We start from the raw sequence: 24195 nt of genomic DNA on the forward strand, positions 1-24195 counted from the left end.
GCATGAGCCACCCATGCAGTAGCCCATAGAGGCAGACTCTTCCTCCCTGCTCATTTCCCTCTCCCCACCCATGTTTCAGTTCAACTAAACAACTGCCCCTGTACTCCAAGCTCAGTGTCTGTAACTGGAGTTTAAGGAAATATAACAGGTGCATCTGGACCCAGGGATGGAGAGCTGGGACCAGGAGGCCTGGCGCTGGCCTTTCTGCCCCAGTTCTGGGCCTGGGGAAGAAAGGGGAGCCTCTGGGACCACACACTGAGGAGGTTTTGAAGTTGCCAAAGTGTCACATCATGAAGTCCCAACCCCACCACCCCGGCTGCTGGCCATGTGTCCTTATTTTATCTGATGAGTCTGGCCTGGGAGAGGAGGGGGTTAGGGCTTGGATCTGGAATGACCCCCAAAGTCTCTTGGTGAAAGCCTGGTTCCCACCACAGCAAGGTTCAGAGGCGGGGCTTTAGGCAGTGAGTGGATCCCGGGGACCCTGACCTCATCAGTGGATCAGCCCAGGGACCAGTCCATTGATGGGTGAATGGAGCCGTTGGAGGAGGCACTCACTGGGCAGGGGTTTGCCTGTCCCCGGCCCTTCCTCTCTTTCTTCCTCTGCAGCTTCCTAGCTCCCATGAGGGGAGGGCTTTCCTCGGCCACGCCTTTCCCCCCATGACATTTCTGCCTTCAGGCCAGCTGCCTGTGGCTACATTCTCTGACACGCTGAGCCAGAAGAGATCTTTCCTCCTCTAAGTGCCCTTGTCAGGTATTTTGGTCACAGTGACAGACACTGAGGGTAAACTGCCAGGTTGGGGTCATGGCTGCACTGAGGGCTGGTGCTGCCCAGGCACAGGGCCTGTCTCGATGTGGAAGCGAGGCGTGAATTCGGGGCCGGCTCCCGGCACTCTGCTGGGTGAACGCCTGGACTCCTTGATGCCAGCCCCTCTATGCACCAGGACACCCTGGCAGAGGGGAGGCTGGGCAGTCACCAGGGCTCACAGTGGGTCCCACCATGTTTGCCCTCCCCAAGCCCGGGAAGAGGGTTGCTGTCCCCTGGTCTCTGGGAGAGCTGCTCAGCCCCAGCCACCGTAAGAGCCCCGGAATGGTCACCATCATGGCCACGATGGCCTTTTCTGGTTTTCTTTGATTTGCCCATTCTGGCCCTGGCCAGGGTCACATGACTAGCGTCACTGGGACCTTTATGATTTTTCAAAGCACAAATCCTCTTACCTTCTCTCAGGGAAAGGGGTTCCATCTCCAGCACCACAAATAAAATAAAAATTTAAAAAGTGAGGATTTTCAACGCCACCGGTTCTTTCTCCCCAGGCTCGGAGGCCTCATGGGCAGCGTCCAGCCACACTCTGAGCAACTCTCTCCCATGCAGCTCAATGCTGCAGCAGAAGCTCCCAGCACGCTCCTCCCCAGGAGCCCGTGGGATGGCTGCCCCCTTGGCAGAACCACTTCCAGCTCCTCAGGGGTGAGGCTCTCCTACGGACTCCATCCAGATGCTAAGCTGTTGCTTCCCTACCCACCTTGGTCTCAGGAGTAACAGGGATGCTTACGAGATTGTGATTTGAAAGAAAGAAAGAAAGAAAGGAAGGAAGGTACGGATGAAGGAAGGAAGGGAGGAAGGATGGTTCACAACTCGGAATCTTCATGTGCACACGGGAGCAAGGAGTCTGTCCAGCTGAAAGTCCTGATTGCCACAGCCTCTGCCTGTGGTGACTCGGGGAGGAGAAAACAGCAGCCACACCCGAGTGATGCCATGTTCTATGTTGCACAATGTGGCTGCAGACTTAACTGCCCGGGGACCTGCTGCCCACCTCCAACAAGATACCAGCACTTGTCCTCTAACATCTCTTAGTTAACCCAGCAAAGTGAGAATAAAGGATGAGCCCTCTGGGTCCCTCTGCAGGAGACTGAGCTCCTCTGACCAACTGTATGTACCCACTAAACAGCAGCAGGAGGAGGAGGTGTTCCACTCCATCCAAATTATTCTTTGCTTCATTTGGACTCTCGGAGTGTCACTTTGATAGTGATACTTCGGTGACTGGAGCATCCCCTCTGAAACATGCAGATATCCCCAAATCACCTCCATTGGCCGATCAAACACTGTTCTGTTCACTCACTCCAAGCTGATTTCTATCGTGGAACATGAGCATCGCCAGCAGGGTCGGGGTTCAGCAACTGGACTCTGCTTAGGTTTGACTCCTAGATCTGCCACCTCCCTGATGAGTGACCATAGGCAAGTGGCTCTACCTCACTGGACCTCAGCATCCTCAACAGTAGAAGGAGAAGCATGCTCACGAGACTCCCCCTCACTGGGTTAGTAATCTGCTTAATCCCTTAAACCAGTCCCTGACCACAGTTAAGTGCTCAGGGGTCAATTCTTCTCTGGTTATTGCCATTATTCATAGCTGGTGTGCAGACTTCATAGAGAAGCTGGATTCCAAGTCCACAATCTGGAATCCAGGCAATTCCCCAACACCCTGCACCTGCCAGCTTCATGAGCAGGCTCTGGAGAGGATGCTCAAGAACTGGCACCTGTGAGGAAGCCCCTCTGAGGCTTCAGGCTCCTCTGGACACCGTGCCAGGCAAGGGATGCCCCCTCCCCGGCCAGCTGCCTCCCAGGCCCAGGTGGTACTACTCATGGAGGTGGTGCGCATAGTCTCAACCGTGCACATGATGGTACAGCGTCTTCTCAATCAGGTCCTGTGGCTCGTAGCCTGTCAGCTCGGTCACCCTGGGGGAGGACGGCAGCTCCGTGAGTCACTCTGCTCTGCAGATTGCCTTTCATTTAAACTAATATTGGTTTTGCCAACTAATCAAGTGCTAAAAGGCTCAGGGGGAAAATGTTGATTTTGGAAACTGAGAGTGATCTTTTTTACAAGAAGCAAATCTTTGAAGTCTCGCCCAGTGCAGGATGTAGCACTATTTATGAGCAGGAATGTTCTGAAACCCCTGGCTCAAAGTGTGTTTGGGATGGCTTAGGACTGCGGGCTTTTTCAGGGGTGAGCTTATCTGAGGGCACATAGGAGTGAACTTTGATACCAAAATGGGGAGGAAGAGGCTATGATGAGAGCAATCCTCTGTTTCATGCAGAGATCACGTTTTGCATTTTGTGGACGGGCACTTGGGTTGCTTAAATCTCCACTCCATGCTGGACACTCCTAATGGACACAGTTGATCTCTGGGACCCTGCAGTTGAGTGATTCCTACTAATGGGAATTATGGAAAATTGCAGATGTTTAAGCCTCATATCACTAGAAGATTATCTCAGACCACCCAGGAGCAGTGGAACATCTGAGGATATTGTGACTAGAGGGAAGACCCGAAGCTCTCCATAGAAATGGGAGCCTCTATCCAGTGCCTGTGGGACTCCACCCCTCTTTATTCCGTCAAGCCCTGGGCAGATTAATTTCCAATTCCAGCTCTTTGAAGAACAGTAGCTGTCAGCATCCAAGACCACCTCTGCACTGACGGCCTGGGGTGGCTCTGTCTGTAGGTGAAACTGCATGTGGCAATGGTTGGGTTCCCCAGCTGCAGCCCCCGAGCTGGGAGCTGTGCCTTTAGAGGGGGTGGCCCTAAGCCAGTGTTGTGGTGACAGATATGCAGAGACAGATGAAAGAGGAGGACAAGAAGAGATTTCAAAGGCTGTGAGACTATGGTGAGAATCAGTCCTGGGGGCAGCAGTGAAGAGGGAGCACCCAGGAAGGCCAGGGCACCCGGGAGGGCCTGGGCTATGGACCTACTAGCCAGGATATGAAATATGTAAAATATGAGCTGCAAATTAAACTGGTCAATGACCTCAAGACCATTCTCGAGCCCGCTTCCCCTTCTGCTGAGCTCTGCTGGGGCTTTGGGTGGTAAATCTCTGGAAGCCTCTGGGTTCCCAGGAGGGGCTCCCAATTTGTTGTGCACATCCCCATGGTGTTCCTACAAGGTGGGAAAGGAATGGGGCTTGAGGCAGAGACTTTACTGCCTCCAGTCCAGTCATTCAGGGTTCAAGGGACTTGTCTAAGGGCCACCTAGAACTTCAAGCCCCATCGGAGTCAAACTCCATGGCAGGAAATTGAGATGTCTGGCTTCCCCCAAAAAGAAAAACAGACATCTCCACAGCCTCCTCGACGTCAAATTATAGAACAAGGGCCCTGAACGTGTAAGTGAATCAGAAACACATGTATTGAGTTTCTCATCAAAGTACATACTGGCTTTAAAAATTAAAGGGAAGGGGAAGGGCTTGGCAAGATGCCCTCTTGGTTTTTTCCAAACCTCTATTGTCTGAAGACCTGTCACAAGGATCTGCCAAACCCCAAACATCGCTGGGTTCACCCATACTTAGCAAAAGCTCCAGTTACAATTTCAAAATGAAGTGCCACAAACCCCTAGGTACCTAATGTCAGGTTATGCTGAGTTCAGTTTTGCCTGGGACCATCCTGGGTAGCATGCCAGAGGGCCCCCTGAAGCCTACCACCCTTGCTCCTGTGACTTGGAGCCACTGGGCCTCTGGCCAAGCCATTGCTGTGGCTCCTGGGGTTTGGACCAGAAGCTGACGCCTCCACCCAGCCTGGCCACTGCTGTCCCCCCAGTACTGGGCCAGCCCAAGCCACTATGCCCTGGCCCAGAGGCCTTTCAAAAACCATAGGAACTGCAACCAAAGCAAGACCACAGTGACCATGAGGAATTCTCCAGTGCTCTTTGGCCCCTGAAGCCCTCCTCCATGAAGGAGTTTAGAAAAGACTTAGGCTTTACTAGAAGCTTCCTGATAATTAGCAGGAAGTATTGCAGGGCTTAGGTGGGGACAGGAAGTCTCCTTTGAGTTCATTTTTCTTCCAGGGGGGGGAGGGGTACTGGGGATTGAACTCAAGGGCACTTGACCACTGAGCCACATCCCCAGCCCATTTTTTTGTGTTTTATTTAGAGACAAGGTCTCATGGAGTTGCTTAGCACCTCACTAAATTGCTGAGGCTGGTTTTGAACTCACGATCCTCTTGCCTCTGCCTCCAGAGCCACTGGGATTAGAGGTGTGCACCACTGCACCCAGCCTTTGAGATCTTCACCCTTTTTCTCTAGTTTCTCCAGGGGTGCAGCTCTTACAGGGAGGTTCACAGGCCCTCACTGGTACCCCACAGGCCGTATATGAGGAACAGGAAGCAGCCTGTCTTGCAGCTAACCACCTGCACCCTTTGCTGGAAGACCCTCTGCATTTCACAGTGGTGTGGGCTGAACAACTTGAAAAGACTCCACATCTTCCCTCTGGGACACCCCTTTTTTCCTCTTCTAGAGAATTCACTGGATCTCAGGGCGGTTTTTGTTTGTTTGTTTGTTTTTAATTGTCTGAGAAATATTAGGAGGCAAAACAAGGAAGAAAGTAGTTGGATTCTCCCTAGTTCCCTCGGTAATGACCTTGGACAGCCAATTTCCAGCCTGCTTTCAGAAGTGATTCCTAAGTTGGGAAAGAAGTCTCCTATCACTGCATGGCCCACTGCAGGAGGCAGCTGGCCTGGCCTCCTCCCCATAGGGGCTCCTTCTGCAGGGCAGGAAAAGAGCATTTTTCACCCTTGGGCCACCCTCAAAGGTGTCATCAGCTCCCCCAAAGAGTCCTAGTTGCCCTTGGCTTGCAGTTTCTGTGACAATAATGGTGACTCTCTAACACCACCTCTTGCTGCTCCTCTGTCTTGGATGGTTCTGAGATACAATCATGGTAAGCTCAAGTCATTTCTGTCTCTACCTCCTGCCCCTACCTAGCTGTGTCTTTTAAAAGTAAAAAAGTAAGAATAACAAGTAGTAGCCAGGCACAGTAGTGCACACCTGTAATCACAACTACTCAGACAGCTGAGGCAGGAGGATTTCTTGAACTTCTGGTTCAAGGTCAGCCTGAACAACATAAAAAGACCCTGTTTCAACCAAAAAATATGGGGGGAATATAATCAGTAAATCCTAGCTTCAGGACACACAGGAACCAAAATGGATATATCCCCTCTCCTAGAAATCTCAATCACATATGCCAAGTTAAAAGAAGGATCTGACAGCTCATTCCTGCCTGCACAGTACAGGAATCTATGGGATGAAAAACAAGGTGGCCTTGCAGGCAACTGAGGCTCTGGGTTTGCAGCTGAGGCTCTGAGTTTTCTGTTACTCATCTCTCATCTAATTTCATCCTTCTCTAGTCTTGTGGTAGCCAGTGCATGGACAGGTCTCTCATTTTGCAGATAATAAAATGGAAGAGGCCCCACAAGCCAAAGCCTCAAGACCATACATGAGCAAAAACATCTCATTATCCCCCACAAAAATACAGTTATTACTTGCAAAAATAAATTTTAGTTAAAAAAATAATAAAAAGTACAAAGACTTTGAGGCCAGCAGCCTGCCCTGGGAGAGACCCGAGGCCTCTCTAGCACAGCCTCCAGAGACAAGAATTGGTGTGCCTCTGCCTCACTCACGCTCCCTTCCCCCAGCCCAGACATAGGCAGGGCACTGGCTGAGCTCTGGTCAAGTGTTCCCCCAGGGAAGGCGACCTCTCTGCTCCCAGCATCCAATCTGCCATGGCTGTGGGGGATCTGAGGGCTTCTCACCCTGCTCAGTGTGAAAACCCATTGCTTTTAAAATCCTACCGGCTTGGTGGAGAGACAAGACATAATTCTGATATTGTGGGCCTTCAGAAAAGGATAACTTGTGCCCACAACACATATTCCCATTCCAAACTCCGCTGAAATGATTCAAATATAACTTAATTAATTAAAATAAGTCCCAGAGTCCAAAGCTGAATTAATTCTTTCCATTCATGACTAGATTTCACTAAATCCCTTTCTAACCCACATTCTAAGTAGGACTTATTCCTTGTTATAGTTTGGCTTAACATCACGGAGCTCTGGGGCCAATTTCTATCATCGGTATCTTCCAGAATGTCACAGCAGTGTTGTTGGCAGGTGCCACAACTCACCTGGAATCCAGGAATATCAGCTTCAGATCGAGGCTGGCCCTGAACATGAACATGTTACTGTGCAGCTTGATCTCTGTGATGGCACTGGGAGGCAGGGACTGGCCCACTGCCACCAACCCCACGATCTGGTAACAGGAGTCGTACAGGGACATGTCCAGCATGTACTGCCTGATCTTCAAGTAGCCGCTGCAGTGGATGACCTGGGGGAGCAGAGGGCACGTCAGCTGGCCGTGGCACCCACTCCTCCTGACTCCTTTCATGGAATGTCCCCAACCCAGGTTCTACCGAGAATGTGGCCAATAGGCTGACAGATGCCTTTGTTAGCAGACAGTGTCACAGTAAAATATAAGGGCTGTCTTATTCTGTCAACCCTGAGTAAGGAATGTCACAAATTAGGACTCTCTGACATAGGATGAGTTTATATGTAAGGAACCCACTGAGAGTCGTGCTTAGAGAACACAGCAAGACCTTCTTGGAAGACAGCCATTTGTTTCACTAATGCTCGCTTCAGTAACTAAAATGCTTCCCACCTTCCTTTGGGACTGAATTTGACCTCTGCCTCACCTGACATGCTCCTACACTCCAGTAAATTAAGAATCCTTTCAATAGATTTTTTTTAAATCTTCATTTTTATGTCTTTTAATTTCATGTATTTTAATTCAAGATCTTAATAATCAACAAGTCAGAGTGGCTATCTAAAAGCCTTCCAGTTAGAGCCAAAGACCATGTAGGCAAGAACGCACCAAGTTCAAACAGGAACCTCTATACCACCTGGAGCCTGGTGAGTAGAAGCATTTATGCCAGTTAAAGTCAGTAACAGACTGGGGCATAGCTCTGCAAGGTATAGCTTGTTGGCCTACACGAGACTCTGGGATCCAGGATGGCAAAAACATATTAAGTCAGTAAAATCGTGCTGGAATCACAATCATCATAACTGCAGTGGTACAGACTAACATCCTTAGCCTTCAAGTTCTCTGTTCATAAACCCTTTCTCCAGGATCCCTCAAGGTATTCATCGTCTGAAGAGCTAGAAGAAATCTCCAAATCCTTGTAGTCTATTCTCCCATTTTACTGAGCAGGGAAGTGAGGACAAGATAGACAGGTGATGTTCTGCTGCAGATTAGACAGCTGGACCGTCAATAAGCAGCAGAAACAAGTCAAGAGCCAAGTCTCCTGAAGAATGTCTCTGGGAGAGGCCGGGCTGGTGGCTGCCCATCCTGGCCCAATGCGGCTTAGAGCCTGGGACAATTAAAAACCAAGGGAGCAGGGGTTGGGGGAGCAGCTCAGTGGTAGAGCTCTTGCCTCTCGGTGGCAGGCGCTGGGCTCCATCCCTTTTATGGCAAAAATAAAATAAAACAGAACAAATGAGGGGGTCGATGTCTAAGGGAAGAGCTCAGAGTGGGATGGCCGAGGAGGGCCAAGGGGAAGTGTCAGCCTGGAATGGGGAAGGCACTGGGAGGAGCTGAGGGGAAGGAAGACCCTGGGAGGGGCTGGGAGAGGCTTGGTAGGGGTGTTCCAGAAAGAGAGGACAAAGACACAGATGCCTCCTCTTCTCCCCACTCTCCTCCCTCCTCTTCAAAGGAACAAATGTTTCTAGAAAATCTTCCTAGCTGTCTCCAACTGCAGAGTGACTGATGGCTGTGGCCTCTCAGGGAGGACAGCAGAGAGGATCCTGGAGGCAGTGGGGAGCTCAGAGAAAGGACGGAGGGTAACAGGCTCCTGGCGCACAGCAGACTTCCTTAACCCACGTCAGCTACCTCTGACATTGTGGAACGACATTGCCAGCCGGCTCTGCAGGTCACCTGCTCCTAGACGCTGGAATTAGCCAGAACAAGCGACCTGTCTGGAAGACAAGTCTAACCTGAGCCACAGCCACTTCTGGTCTCATGGGACGAAAGCCAGCCCGGCTGGAATATCCCTCTAAAGCACCAGCCTTTACATGGGCCTCAGAAGCAGCCATGAGCCAGTCACTGGAGACTTTTGCCCTGGTGGGAATGATATGTTCGTTTCCCGAGGCTTCCCTTCTGCAGACATCCTTGAGTGTGAGGCGGAATACCAAGTACCCAGTGCAGAACACGACCAGCTCTCCATCCCCCCAGGGCCCTTCATACCTTGTATCCACTGCACTTCAGGCCCGTGTTTCTTTTTGCCAGGACACACTTCATTCGGAGGAAGAAGGACCTCTCTATCTCTATCTCGTACTCTGAAAGCAGGAGCGAGGTTCCATGGGCCATGGTCCCACCTGCTTCCCATCTCCCCACACACAGCACCATGAAATTCCCAGGGCCACAGTCAGAGGCCTGCTCCTCTATGCCTGACCCTGACTCTGAGAACTTGCTAAGGTCTGGGTGAGGAGGGGAGAGACTGGCCCTGTCCTGGTGTGGCTTCCACAGGCCCCAAAAGAGAGCAGCTCAAATCTCAGCCACAGCCTGGAGGCCAGCCTGGAGTCAAGGGCTGGGCCTGGCAGAGCTCCACCGGCCACCATCACCTCCTAGAGGCCACAGAGTGGCTTGGCATCGGGAGAACTTCCTGGCAGACTTGGGGTGGGTGCCTGAGATACCGTGAAGGCCCAGAAGAGTCTGACTCCCCTCAGGTAGCAGATGCTAAGTGTCAGTCACAGCGTAGGCTCTTTCCCTGGCAGAGGGGGCCAGCCACTCATACCTCCTGCACTGTGGGCACTGGGTGCCGAGAACCACTATGGCCAGAGCAAAGCTTTGGCCCTCATTTCTGGCCCTGGAAGGAGCAACCCTTGTCTCCACCTCCCCAGGGAACCCCTCACAGCTTAGCTAAGCCAGACCTTCCTTTCCTTTCTTTGAAAGGCCCTGTGCATAAAGAGTTCTCACTCTTGCAAACATACAGGAGTCCTCCTTGGCTTTAAAGGACACCAGCGCTCAGAGACAGCAATAGAGAAAGGCCACACCTCTGAGTGAGGGGCTGTCACTCCACTCTAAATAGACATTTGTTGGAGGTTAATAAGTTTATCTATTTATTTATTTTGTAAATAAATACAAGGCCCTCACACATGCTAGGCAAGTCTCTAGCACTGTGCTACATTCCCAACCCTTTTCCATTTTGAAACAGGGTTTCACTAAGTTGCTGAGGCTGCCCTTAAACTTGTGATCCTTCTGCCTCAGCCTCCTGAGAGGCTGAGATTACAGGCATGCACCATTCTGCCTGGTGATAAATTTATCATTAAAAAAGGATTGGGCCGGGCATGGAGGCGCATACCTGTAATCCCAGTGGTTTTGGAGGCTGAGGCAGGAGAATTGTGAGTTCAAAGCCAGCCTCAGCAACTGTGATACATTAAGCAACTCAGTGAGACCCTGTCTCTAAATAAAATACAAAATAGGGCTGAGATGTGGCTCAGTGGTCGAGTGCCCCTGAGTTCAATCTCCAGTACCAAAAAAAAAAAGGCTGGAGTGGAGCAAGGTCCTCCTCTACTGTCCCTGAGGGCACTGCCTCATGGAAGTTTGGGAATCGACTCAGAGGCCTCCTTGGTTCCCCCAGCTGGACAGGCTATGTGCTTTACCCACAGTCCTCCTGTCTGAACCAGACAGATGTCACTGAGGTGTGGAAGCTCACGTCTCAAAAGTACCACCTAGTCTTATTCATCTGGGGGGATGGCGCACTTCTCACACATTTCACCATAAAACAATGGGGTTCCATCCAGGCAGAAAATCTGTGAGAGAGAAGAGCACCGTGTGCTCGGGAGCCTTCCCTGCACCCCTGGGCTGGCGCTGCAGGGAGTCAGCACGGGACCCTAGGCCCCCAGCTTGTTGCCTCTCCTCTAGGACTGCTCTCCACCTCAGCCTCAAACCCCACAGAAACAGGAGTAGACGGGCCTCATGTCCCCCCAGCTTCACTTACTTTCATTCCTTCACCACTTTTCCAGAGGCTACAACACAGGAAGGGGAACATGAAACCCAGGGCAGCAGCAGAAGACCACTGCCAAGCAGGGGGCACCCTGTGCGGTGTTTTAAGCAACAACATGGTGTTCTGAGGAATTCTCTAGGATTCCTGCTGTCTGTGTCCAGCTTTGAAAACACACCAGAGTGGAAAGATTAGTCATTGTTGTTGGGAATGACTCTCAGCATCATTTTTTCATGTTGATTTAGATGCCATCCCATCCCAACGACTATCACAGGCTGTAGTTATAGTCGGGCCCCGTCTTGTCTCAGAAGCTGGCACACCAGACTCTCTCCTTGGAAAGGAACAGCGAGATCAACTGCTGCTGGACAACTGAGCATGCGCTTCTGTGGTCCCTCCTCCGAGCCTGAGGGTAATCTTCCCCAGGAGGGAGCAATAAGAATGAAAGCCATATTTCTCCTCCATGGCTAAATGTCCTCACCACTTTGAAGTCTTTTATTTACATTTTGTTCCACTGGGGAATTGGGGCCCCATTGGGTACTATAGTCTAAGGCATAAGTGAGACCCATTAGCCTGCTGGCCTCTCTGAGCTGTCCACGAAGTTAAAAGGCCGGGGTCCCGGAAAACTTCTGTATCTTCCCAGCATTTGTTCTAATTTTGTGATGCCCAGGGCATCTTAACTGATTTGTGCTATGGCAAAAAAAACCCAGACCCCTGCTCAGAGTAACACTTTTAAATGCATAAAATAAAATGCATATAGTTACAAAACAAACCAACTATGTAGGAAAGTAGTTATCCCAGTATTTAAACACATAGTGGCACACCCTGAACATGGATGTAAGTGTGCTATTTTATCACTACATTAAAAAAACAAGGTTCAGTGGTGGGTCTCATGACTTCCAGAATTTTGCAGTAGCCACAAGCATAAATGATATGTTGACCATGGCTACAAGGTAACAGGAAAATAGCAAAGCCACTGTCCTCCTGCTCTCAGGATGGTTTACAGTCTGTGGTCATAGCAAAGGAACTGCTGTCACCCAGGGGAATTTCAGGTGTAGTTTCCCCCAGGCAGTTTCACAGCCCCCTGGGCTGTATCCTCAGAAGCTGCAGCCCAGGTCTAAACCTGTGAGGCTGCAACCTGCAATTCTAAATCACGAGCACCTTCATCCCCAGCAGCTCTGAATAGTCGTTGGCAGTAATGGGGGCTGGTTTAAATAATGTGGTTTAAAAGACAGGGGCCAAAATGCACCTCCCACTTGATGGGGCCAAGTGTTGCCCTGGTAACCCCTAGACCTTGGCAGGTGTGGGAAGCCAAGCCCTGGGTCATAGTTAAGAATGTGGCCTTGTTTACTTTCACCTGAAGGAACTACCTTGGAGCAGGTGATGGTGAAGAAGCGGGTGAGCGGCGAGGACAGCTGTCATCTCGTTGTGGTCAGATGGATGGATGTACTCATAAATACTGTTGCCTGTGAGCTCCACCTGCAGGGGTGGGAGGAACAGAAATGTCACCATCTCTCCAGGGTTGGCACCAGGGGAAAGTGCAGGGTGTGCCACATGCTCACACCCTGCTAGGGTCAGGACTGGAGTCTGCCCACGACCCACACCTGTGTCAAACATGGAACCTTTGCCTCCCCACAGCCCAGCTCTGAACTGCCTTCCATGCCTGAGAAGCCAGAGGGCCAGGCCTGAGCTCAGAGCCCAGGAGGCCCGAGTAGGAAGGAATGTCCTGGAGGGGCCTTGGAGGGGCCTGGGCAGCGTCCTTCAGAGACAGCTCAAAATGGACTCCAACTCTCTGGGCTCTGTCCTGCACCCCCACTCACATGCTGCCTGCCTGAGATAGCCACTGCAGCCCTACTGTGCTCCCTCCCAGAGCCGCGTCCACTCCACCTCTCAGAGCTGACCAAGGGACCACGGGAGGCTCTACTCTGACAAAGCCCCTTTCTTCAGCAGCTCTGAACCGTGTGCCTCAGGCACTGCCAGGCCTCTCTCACATTGCCAGAAATGTATCTCTGGCTTTCCTGGTCCAAGATGACTGTGCAAATTCTACAGCTCTGGCCCAAGGGTGCGGCTGTGTCTCTGTGTGACCTGCAGGAGGGATTGGGGCCACTCCAGCCAGCCACATGACGTGGTGGTTATTTCCTGGGGTTGCTACCTCAACACCAGTGTAACGCCTCCTTCCAGACATGCCCCACAGGGGGGCCCCATGGCAGCCCTCCAGCCGTGTCTGTGTTGGCCTGGACCTGGCTCTGCAGGAATGGGTGGTTCCAGAAAAACCCCACTACTGGAATGTTTGCACAGAGGGCCCTGGAGGTCCTGTTCCTGACTGCGAGCATCTTTAGAATGTTCTCCCAAGCACGGATGCCACTCAAGGATATGCTATTGAGTCCTGGAGACCTGCACCCCTTCACAAATGGGCAAAGGCACAGAAAGTTTCAGAAAGAGCCACCAGGGCAGTCTTCTGAGTACTGGGACGCAGTCCTGTTTTTAAGACTCCTATTAGTAGAGTTGGGAGTGACAGATAAGGGCAGTTGTCAGTGTATTCCAGTATTGTTTGGAGGAGCATCAGGAAGAATGATGGTAATTTCAACGCAGCCAGTGGGAACCCCAAAGCCCAGCTGAAATAGTGCCCTTGGGAGGCAAAGGACCTTGAGTGGGTCAGAAGAGTCTTCACAGCCCTGCCCAAGGGAGGTGTGACCCTAGGGAGCACAAGGAGGCTGTGGCCGTCCTGTGTCTGGCCAGGGCACATTTGGAGACTACCTGCTGTCAGTCAGAGGGTCATCTACGAAGGGGTAGCCCTGCAGGTGCCATGTGCCAGGTCCCACAGCAGCATAAGGCCAGTCAAGTGGCTCAGTGAGAAGTTCTCCCAGGAGCCTCCAGGGCCCTCAGCTCTTCACTTGGAACCAAAGGGCCCTGGAGAGGTGAAGTAATGTACCCCACTCCTCCCAGCCAGTTCTCCTAATCTGTCAAGATGTGGCAAACTGCCTTCTTTATTCAGAAGAGATTGTTTCTGGTCTGCTAAGTAATTTCATCCCCTCAGAAGGCTTGCATGGCTCCACTCTCGGCATTGTTCCTGGAGCATCTCCTTCAAATATGAGGCAAGCAGAGCACAGAGAGAATCCTGTTACAGACATCCCCCTGTCACCTCCTCACAGCCACCTCCCGAATCTGGGCCTCTGTGATGGACCTCAATGGAGATTGGCCCATGTGAAAAACGTTTACGTCATTTTGTTGGGAAAAGAGAGAGAGAGAGAGAGAGAGAGAGAGAGAGAGAGAGAGAGAGAGAGAGTAATGAACCTTCTTCTTTCAAGTCATTCCTGTTACCCCTTAAAAAGTTTTAAATAAACCAGCAACATTTAAGCCAGCCACATGAGACAGAGCTATGGGGCACATTATAGAGTGCTATCAAAATGGGGAGTTTCAAGCTAAACACTAAAGGAGCTGGATTTTTAAAATCATTATTTCAATGGCTTATTATATATGTGTTTATTTATATATTTATTCTGGGGGCTGCAGGCTGAACCCAGAACTTCAAGCATGCTAGACAAGCACTGTGCCATTGAGGTCCAGCTTATTTTAAAATAATTATAATAATAATAATGTTTTAGTATTGGCCTATAATGGATACTCTTATCCATGTTTTAAGGGAAAAAAATGATCATTGTGGTTTGCCTGAAATTCTTTTTGAGAGAAAAATAGTATTTTGCGGGGCTGGGTTGTAGCTCAGTGGCAGAGCACATGCCTAACAAGTGTGAGGCCTTGGGATCAATCCTCAGCACCACATAGAAGTAAATACATAAAGATATTCTATCCATTTACAAAAAAATTTTTAAAAATTAAGAAAAAAACAGTACTTTACTAACGTCTCTGTTGAGAAACACCTTTAGGGACTTGCAGGAAAACTTGTATCTCTACTAATTAGGGGTTTTAATCCCCAAATCTTTTCATCTATTTCCAAAGTTCCTGTTCTCATCAGAGATTGGAGAACCAGGAGGGGCAAGAGGCAGGGAAGGAGGGCTTGATTTTCTGAGTTCTTGGTTCCATTATAAAACGGACAGGAAAACACTAAGACTGTCTAGGAAGTAAAACAGCCGTCAAATAAAGGAAATGTTTTTACAGAACAAATTCTGGAATGATAAAACAGTGCTGACCTTAACTCAAAATTATGGTTGACATATGTTTCCTGTATTTATTTATCTATTCATGCTTTTCAATGCCGGAAGAAATGTGACTACCTTGCAGGAAAAATATTGTGTGTGTGTGTGTGTGTGTGTGTGTGTGTGTGTGTGTGTGTGTTTGTGTGTGTGTGTCCGTCTGTCTGTCTGTCTGTCTGTCTAGAGAAGGAGAGAAAGTTGTTGCCATAAAACTCCCTGGACTCATACATCAGACTTATTAAAACAGAACTTCGATGTGATCCCTTATTATTTGTAGAACCCTGCTAACTACAAAATGAATGACTTTTCTACTAAGAGCTTTTTTATGTTTTGCTGAATAGCTTTTCCTCCTGCCAAGAAAACTGCCTATGATAAATACAACACTAAAAGGGTATATTCTGTGGGGAAGGGCAGAGTCACTCGGCACTGGGGAAATGCACATTACTCTGTTTTGGATGTTTTGCTGAGTATGGTAAATTGAGCATTTAAAAATAAGATGGTTAAGATGGTTTGGGTTTCAGGGTTCAAGTTATGTCAACAAACATAAAACATCATCCTTTCTCTTTATTTCAAAAGTGAAAAAATTTGGTCTTGTGCCTCTAACTTACACGGTTGCTGTTTGTATTATTGTGTTTCTGGTATCAATCTCAAATATTACATTTTTCTTTATGTGTCTCATAAACAGCTATTTTATATGAAAATGTATACCAGTAACCTCAATGTTATATAACATGGAACTTTGGTAAGGAAATCTGAACCACAAGGATATTTAAAACTATATATAGCAGCTATACAGGGATTGTTTTTGCTTAAATATAAGTAAAATAATTACAATAATAAGAACAAAAAAGGAATCAAATCCGTTGGTAAATGTTCAGTGAATGTTATGGATAAGAGTGCTTCCCGGCACTACTTTTTCCAACATTTTAAAATATGTCTGTATGTTTTTGTGCTGCAAACCTGACAGAATCCCCAGGTTGGATGCAACTGTTTTCTAATGCTCAGCCTCTGGACTAGGTGGACAAACTAACTGTATTTTCTGCTTATCTCTGCCATTTTTAATACCACAGTTTAACAACAATGACCTCTTGTTTACTAGCTTAAGATTTAAAAAAAAATACACTGTCATAAGACGTAGATTTTTAAAAATTCCAATACTGGAATTAAAAAAAGTTTAATGAATCCTTTTTAAGCCTGGTGCAGTGGCACATGCCTACAATCTCAGCTACTTGGGAGAATGAGGTAAGTTCAAGGGCAGACTGAGCAACTAAGCAAGACTTGCCTCAAAATAAAATAAACATGGTTTGGGGGTATAGCTTAGTGGTAGAGCACTTGCCTAGTATGGAAGAGACTCTGGTTCCATCTCCAGCATTTAAAAGAAAAAAAAAGGCTTTGGGTTTGAAGAATATAAAGAATCATTTTTACATCCTCAAATGTATAATTCAGGTATTTAGATAGTACAGATCAAAAGCAGGACAAAACAGAACAATTCCCTTCTGCTGTGAATTTTCACACAATTATGGCAGAACTGATGGGGGAAGGTATGTTCCTGTGACCCTCTACCGAGGAGTGTAACCTTGACTTAACATGAACCTCACTTAATGAGACAATGTCACTGAGAGTAATTGAAAGTTCTAGGAACACAGACGAGCACCATGTAAATATAAGCTATTACTACAATTGCTATTCACCAGAAAACATTTTAAAGCATTACTCTGTCTACTGGGTAAAATTTTATTAATATTTTTGTGTGTATGCTGGGGATTGAACCCAGGGCCTGGCACAGAATAGGCAAGAACTCTACTACTGTGTTCTATCCCCAGTCCGTAAGCCTATTTTATTAAGGTTTTTGGTTTGTTATATTTGTCCAATTCTTTGCTAATAATGAAAATAATCTAAAGGGTGCAAAACATTTTTTAAAAGAGTAGTTGGGTATTTGACATCCTATTCAATACTTTATTTTACTGTTTAAGTAAAGAAGACAGAAAAAAATACACATTGCAATTCTACCTAAATTTCCTTCTATGGAGTTAATCATGAACAGAAGGCAGATCTAAGAGAAAAGTTTGTTGTTGCTTATTTAAACAGTTCACTGTGGAACACTCCCCAGCCACTGACCAGGGGCTCACACTGTCATTAAAGTGTTTTTGTAGCTGCAGACGGAGGCTAACACAACTCCATGGAGAAATCAGAAAAAAATCATTTGCCCTACATGATCAACTTGACTTATCTTTTTTACAATTGTCCTTTCATAGGCAACAAAGAAACTAAAGGAATCTCTACAACTTGCTTAGAAAATGGTCATACCTGGACTTTCTTCCCTTTTAAAACAACGATACAAAGTTGTATTTTTGCATATGATGAAAAAGAAACATCATGCTTTTATGTTGCCTCCATTTCCTCATGTGGAGTTAATCTTGACAGAAGGCTTAGTCATTACCTTTCCAATGTGTTGGTCATTCTTAATTATTGTGTTCATAATCAACAGAATCTTTTTCCCACATAAAAAGAGTCTGTGTGGGGTGCAAGGTAGGCTGGTAGGCTGAGCTGCCTGAGTGACAGATTGCTTAAGTTGTGCTCAGTACCTAAAGATGTGCTCACATATTCCAAGTGACCGAGCAACCCTAAGAGATGCCCACCAAAGGACTCTAGTTGCAAACTGTGTTTAATGAAAGTGAGGCTTTCTGGCTTTTGTATAGCTCCCTATACTTCACAAATCACACAAAATAGTTATTCTGATCTGTTTCCCAGCATGATCTGAAAGAGAGACAGAGCAGACTTTACCATATTATTTAAAATATAACCCCAGGACATTAAATTCCTGGATAGTTGAATTTATTTCCCATTTTGTTTTGACTGCTAGGGATCTCAGATATAAATTTAATACTGAAAAATAGTGGTCAAATTGATTTCTGTGATCATATGCAGAAATAAAACTTTGTATCCTTGTTTTAAAAGGGAGGAAGGGCCAGTACTACCATTTTCTAAGAAAGTTGTAGATTCCTTTAGCTTCTTTGTTCCCTGAAGAGAAGACAATTGCAAAAAAAAAATAAGTCAAGTTGATCATGCAGGGCAACTGGTTTTCTTCTGATTCCTCGATGAGGTTGTGTTAGCCTCCATCTGCAGCTACAAAAACACTTTAATGCCAGTGTGAGCCCCTGATCAAAAATGTTTTGACAAATCATCTTAAAAATATATGAAATGTTTTATCTTATTTGTGACAATATTGTAAGACTATCAAAAGTAAATTATAATTTTAAAAGGTAAATAATCCACAGATTAGGTCAGAAGTAGAAACCAGTCTAGGTGCAAGTAAATAATTCTGATTAATTCTAAAAAATGTAAAGTAATAAATTTCTTTTTTCTTTCCTTTCCATTTATTTGTGGAGGATTGGGGATGAGGAGTGGGCAATACTTATTCAGCTAAGCACATTCTCTACCACTAAGCTGCTACAATCTCCAATCCCATAGAAATAGTAAGTCTAATCTTCTCAAAACATTTATCAGTCTGTACACATATTTATCCCTCGGTTCACATAGATGCAAGAGTCAAGCTTTGGAGGTTTGGGTTGTGTGCTTGCCTAGTATATGTGAGGCACTGGGTTCAATCCTAAGCACCATGTAAAAATAAAATAAAAATACTGTGCCACCTATAACTAAAAAATAAACATTAAAAAAAGAATCAAGCTTTGATAAACTATTTGGGATAGCAGGTCCCATAAGAGAAGAGAGAGTAAGAAACAACCTTCTAAACTATTTTAATATGCAATCTCCTTTAACAGACTTTGCATAGGAAACACATAAGCCCATTTGGATGTGGAGAAGGATGTGCATACATTGGAAGAGATGGCTGTAAAATAATGAAAAGTTTTTTTTTTTTTTTAATTACTGGCAGAAAAAGAAAAGGAATACACCAAACTCGGGTTCCCAAATTTGGTAATTTTGTTTTTCAATGAGAAAAACTCAAGAAACATTAATAGGCATGTTCCATTTGGGCTTAACTGTGGGAGAAGGATGGAAAGAACAGGTCACTCACACGCTTTTTAGGAGCCCTTGTTCTGTCTCTGTCATTCATTGAAGTATGTCCTCACTTGTGATGAAAAGTCACGCTGAGAGCTCACAATATAAAGGAACGTTTAGTCCTGGCATGTATAAAAAATGTGACTTTTATCTCTCTGCCCCACGCTTGTTAAATCAGAGATGTGAAAGGGAAACCCAGTCTGCTTCTCCTTGTCCGGGCCATCCACAGGCCCAGACAGCAGCCTGACCCTCAACCCAACCCTCATCTGGCTGGGGGTCCACAAGCTGAGGTCATCTTTTCCTTCTAAGGGAGGAACCCCCTTTTCAGAAGATGGTTTCACTTTTCCAGAAAAATGGGTAATATTTAAATGTTCTAAAGAAACCAGAACCTCGCAGTGCAAAACAGTAGTAAACTGAATTTTATGAGTTTCTATCACAAGCATATAAAATGCTTTACTGAAACAACCACTGAACTGGAAAAACTCAGGAAAAATGACCTTGAATTCCATGTGAACACTCATAAATCTACCCCTTCCCTTTCTGTCTCCCCAAAACACATGCCGCATAAATCCATGTTCTACAGAAGCTTCCTCTCACCTCACAGCAACGCACAATACCATGTGCAGCCCAGCATGTGTGGCCTGACTGTAGGTCCCCTGGGGAAGCTCTTTTCTGTGCCATCTAACATCACTAGGTGAGCAGGTAGGGCAGGGCATACATAGGACAGACTCAGAACAGGGCTGGCCACAGTGAAGACATAGTGGTCACAAGCCTCAAAGGAAAAAGAAAGGAAAAAGGTAAAAATGCAAAGAAGAAGAAGGAGAAGGAGAAGGAGAAGGAGAAGGAGAAGAAGAAGAAGAAGAAGAAGAAGAAGAAGAAGAAAAAGAAGAAGAAGAAGAAAACTGCATGGGAATCCTATTAAAGAGAAATTTGGGGTTGGGGGTAGAGCTCAGTCATAGAGCTTGTTCAATCCCCAGCACTAGGTGAGGGTGGGGGTATTTTGCAGTTATGAATAATGTTCATAAACTAATGCAGACTCATTTTCAGGCTAGGCAAAGCTGTCACAATCTGCTACAATTTAATCGAATATTTTGATTGTACATAAAATTAGGCCATACCTACCTGGGACAAACCTAAATGTACAGAAGCCATCTCGGATATATACATGATTTTGCCATCAGATGCTCCCACAAAAACAAATCCATCCAAAGTCTGAAAAAGAAAACGTATCAGGGTAAGAGATGTTAGTTCTACAGCAGCATTAAATCTAGAAATTTTGCAGTCACTGGGCTGGAGGTGAAGTGGGAGGAAGGCATAAAGCTCAGTGGTGAAGTGTTCGCCAGCATCCATGAGCCCAGAACTGGGGGAAAAAATCAACACATATTTGTTAAATTCAAAACAGAAGCCAGGGCCATGAGGACCACAGGTGACAACATTCAAGGTTTATTTCCCAAGCCAGGCTCTGAAATGCTTTTAAAGCACTTTAAAAACAACCTTACATCCACATCACAAAAATCATGTGAAACATTTGAGAATTCCTATCATGCTCACTTTAAATGTAGTAGCTTTATTGTTTGGAGTTATTTTAGCACTTAGCACAAATCCAGAGTTCTATGGTACTTAGGGGAACATCCACTACTATATAGACCATTTAAGTCATAATTGGCAGTCATTTATACCACTAGGACATACTCATTATTTGCCACAATATTCTAGTTACCCATAAGTACCATTTGAATAATAAATTCCGACCACTGCTGCTCCCCAGAAAATAAAACAAAATACCTGATTATTTTACCAGACAAAGTCTATAGAATTAACTATTTCAACTTTGTAAGAGATTGAATAACTTTTGCCAAATTCAAGGAGAAAAAGTATCTTCCAAAAAAATTAAAACTACCCAAATGAAATTCTGATTTTTACCTAATCCCTCTAAAAATAAGATAAAACTATAAGAGATAATTAAGACAAATAAAAAGGTAATGATTATTTTTCTGTGTCAAAGACTTAACTTTTGAAAAAGGAAACTGTACTTTGTTTACTCATTCATATTTTAGATCCAGAACCAAAGAAAAGCAATAAAGTTTGTGAAAGACCCATACAATCCGCAGTGCAACTCCCATAAAAAAATATTCCAAATTAATTTCTGGCCACAAATTCTATTTTTACAGCATGTAATTGAAACCAGATTACCTTTGGGTTTTCTACTCTCCCCCTTGGAGGTGGGCTATAAAGAATGTAGCAGAAATGAAACTTGAAAGATATCCTTACATTCTGCTGTCTCAAATACCGTTTGCTGCAAACATTTTTTGCTAACTAAATTATCACTACCTTTCCCTGTGCTAGGTTGAGACCAGCAACTTGATTATGTCTTACTTTCAGGTTTCTAACTCAGCTACAACACATTTTCCTAACAGAATCTGGGACATTTCAGAAATATAAACTATAAAGCAATTTCTAAAGTTACAGACACTTTGATGTATTTTGCATAGTTGCTAAACTCTAAAACCATTAGAGATACATTTAACAAAACAGATCTCTTGCAACATCTAGGAAAACAAATAAAAGTGAAGAAATTATCATAATTAAATTCTAAACGTTACCAGCAGTAGCTTAAAAAATAATATTCTTAATTGAAAACATGGAGTGTGCTTTCCTAGCTTCAATTACCTAATTCACTTACATGTATAATAACTGCAAAGACAGCCATTTCACACACCACTCAGGAATTAATTAAATGTAAGACCTCTGGAAGTGTTGACTTTGCCCACCAGACTTTCTCTGAAGTTCCCCGGCAAGCACTTAGTTGTCCCTGATATTAGTGTCACTTATAATGTGGACAGTATGAAACACGGAAAACATCCAGCGCAAAGCTGGAAGGGCGGGCAGACAGCGAGCCGAGGGCGTGTGGGCCAGGCTCCCAGAGAGTGTTACCTGGCCGGCTGCTGTTACCAGTTCTCTTTAGTTGTGAAAGTTCCGGGTTTCAAATATTCCCCCATTTCCTTCTCCCTCGCACATGTATTTTCAAAAACAACACACACACACACACACACACACACACACACACACACACACACTCACACTTGCTAAACGCTGCCACATTGTGGCTCAATGCTTTCTGAACGGTGCTTCTCTGGCTCCAGAGCCTGGCCCGGTGTCTGGGACAAACCGAAGTAAGGTTGAAACGATTTAACCACGTTCAGGGGCACCTTTCCGCCTAGGTCTGGGTGAGCTAGAAACTCCTGGGGCGCTGGGAGGGAGAGGGATGCAGGCTGGGGCTGGGGCTGAGGCTGTACCGGACAGGCTAAGCATCCACGCTTGGGTTTTGACCCTCCCGGGCGGGAGCCACCCCCACCCCTGGGACTTCTTCAGCTTGGGGGCGGCCTGTGGATTTGTGCCGCGCACCTCGAGACTCGGGTGGCAGGGTCGGAAGGGAGCCCCCGCCTGGGCGACTGGCGGCGGCGGCGCTCCTCCCCCGGCGCGGTGGTTCTACCTGCAGCAAGTGCGATCCCAGCTCCTTGGCGACACTGTCCAGGGGCTCGGTGCGACTCGGCTGTCCCCATGCATCTCCTAAACCTGGACAAGGAAATGAAACAACCAGTAAACGGCCGCGTTCAGCAAGAGGCGGTGGCGCCACGCAGAGCGCTCAGAGCCTGCACTCCCTGAGCTCCTCGAGGCTGGAGCGTGCCCCTGCTTCTCGTCTGCCCAGCATGCTGCAGCCTGTGCCCTCGCAGCCGCCCCTTTGCCCTCGGTTTAAAAGAAAAAGACCTGAGGAGGAATTCCCTTCGAGGGCTCCAGCAGAGTGCCCCTGCGCTCACTGAGCCAAGCAGGGGACGGCTCCCGCAGGTCGCCCACATGCTCAAGGCTCTGAAATTGCCATTTTATTTGAAATGCCACAAAGTAATCTAATCTGCTTTGAAATTGGCCATCCTCGTAGCCGAACGGGGATATCGATTTGACCTGTAAATATTCCCCTAAGGACCTTCTTTTCCTCCCTTCCCAGGTGTCACCCGCAATTCTGCTTTTTCCCCAAGACAGAGAGCCTCAGATGGAAAGGCCCCGCCGTCCAGGGGCAGCTTTTCCCATATTAAAAAAAAAAAAAAAAAAAAAAAGAAAGAAAAGAAAAGAAAAAGGAAATTTCCCTCCCCTCCACGTTATCCCATAGTCTTCTCGGCTCTCACTGGCTTCCCGGAAGAGCTGTCCCCCTTCCAAACTCAGGAAGGTTTACCTGGGGGTTTCCGGGAAACACGCTCCATATCCGCCAGCGGCGGGCGCGTGACGGGCCCAGAGCTGGGAGAGCCCAGGGTAGGCTCGAATGTAAAGGAGAGGGGGCGGTTCTTGCACAATCCGGAGACCCCCAGTCCCTGTGCTTTTTAACTGCCTCATCCCCAGAACCTCCTGCTCTTCCCCACCACCTCCCCTACAGCCACCAGTGGTGCAGAAAATGCGTCAGGGGAATGGGGGCCCTGCGCATCCGAGTCCTCTTTCCCTGCGCGCTCGGACCAGCCGCTGTGACTGGGAGACTCCAGGCTTGCCTCTACCAACTCCAGAGGAAGCCAGAAAGCTCCTGAGGAGGCGGCGTAAGGAAGGATAGAAGAACCTTTAAATTTCCCCAGAATCCTTCTGTTATGGGGACCCTCCGGTTAGCACCTCGGCCTCAGCACCAGGAGACAGAGGCAGGTGACCGCCGTCTCCACTTGCGCCCTAGCCTCCTTAACCTCCCTCTTAGAGAATACGCCCTTGGGCTTTCTCCCTACTCCGGGAGCTCCGACCCCTTCAGGGTTTACACGTCCTCCCGGAAACCGTGGGCCGGACCCAGATCGCGCCCTTGAGTGCGGGACTCTATCTAGGTCAGGAGTCGGCTGAATTAGGCGAGAAGTGCTGGGCTGAAAACCTGGTCAGCTGTGGTGGATCCAGTGTGGATCCCTAGGCGGCAAGTCCTCTCTAAACCGGGAGCCTGGCATGAATTCCGGGAGAGTCGCTGCGCTGGCACCGTGGGTCTCCTCTCTGACTCTGTGGGAGTCCGGGGTGTAGATTTGATTTAAAAATTAGTTGCTTATTTTAATTTCTCTTTGATAGATGTGCCTTTCCTTTTGGTGCTGACTCAGTCATATATGAGGTGTTTGATTTTAGACAAATCACAATTAAAAAATGTTTTTTAGTTGTAGCAGTAACTTTGTTTTTTTTTTTTTGTTTTTTTTTGTTTTTTTTTTTTGTTTTTTTTTGTTT

At 47.0% G+C, this 24195-nt stretch overlaps 1 pseudogene; it reads right to left on the bottom strand.

The window, feature by feature from the left end:
- The window catches only part of LOC144372899 (single-minded homolog 2-like), a 35989-nt pseudogene extending 12229 nt beyond the window's left edge, over positions 1-23760 (bottom strand).
- Positions 23761-24195: the final 435 nt, after the last annotated feature.

Source organism: Ictidomys tridecemlineatus, unplaced genomic scaffold, assembly GCF_052094955.1.
Source record: "Ictidomys tridecemlineatus isolate mIctTri1 unplaced genomic scaffold, mIctTri1.hap1 Scaffold_186, whole genome shotgun sequence".
In the NCBI taxonomy this organism is placed as follows: domain Eukaryota; kingdom Metazoa; phylum Chordata; class Mammalia; order Rodentia; family Sciuridae; genus Ictidomys; species Ictidomys tridecemlineatus.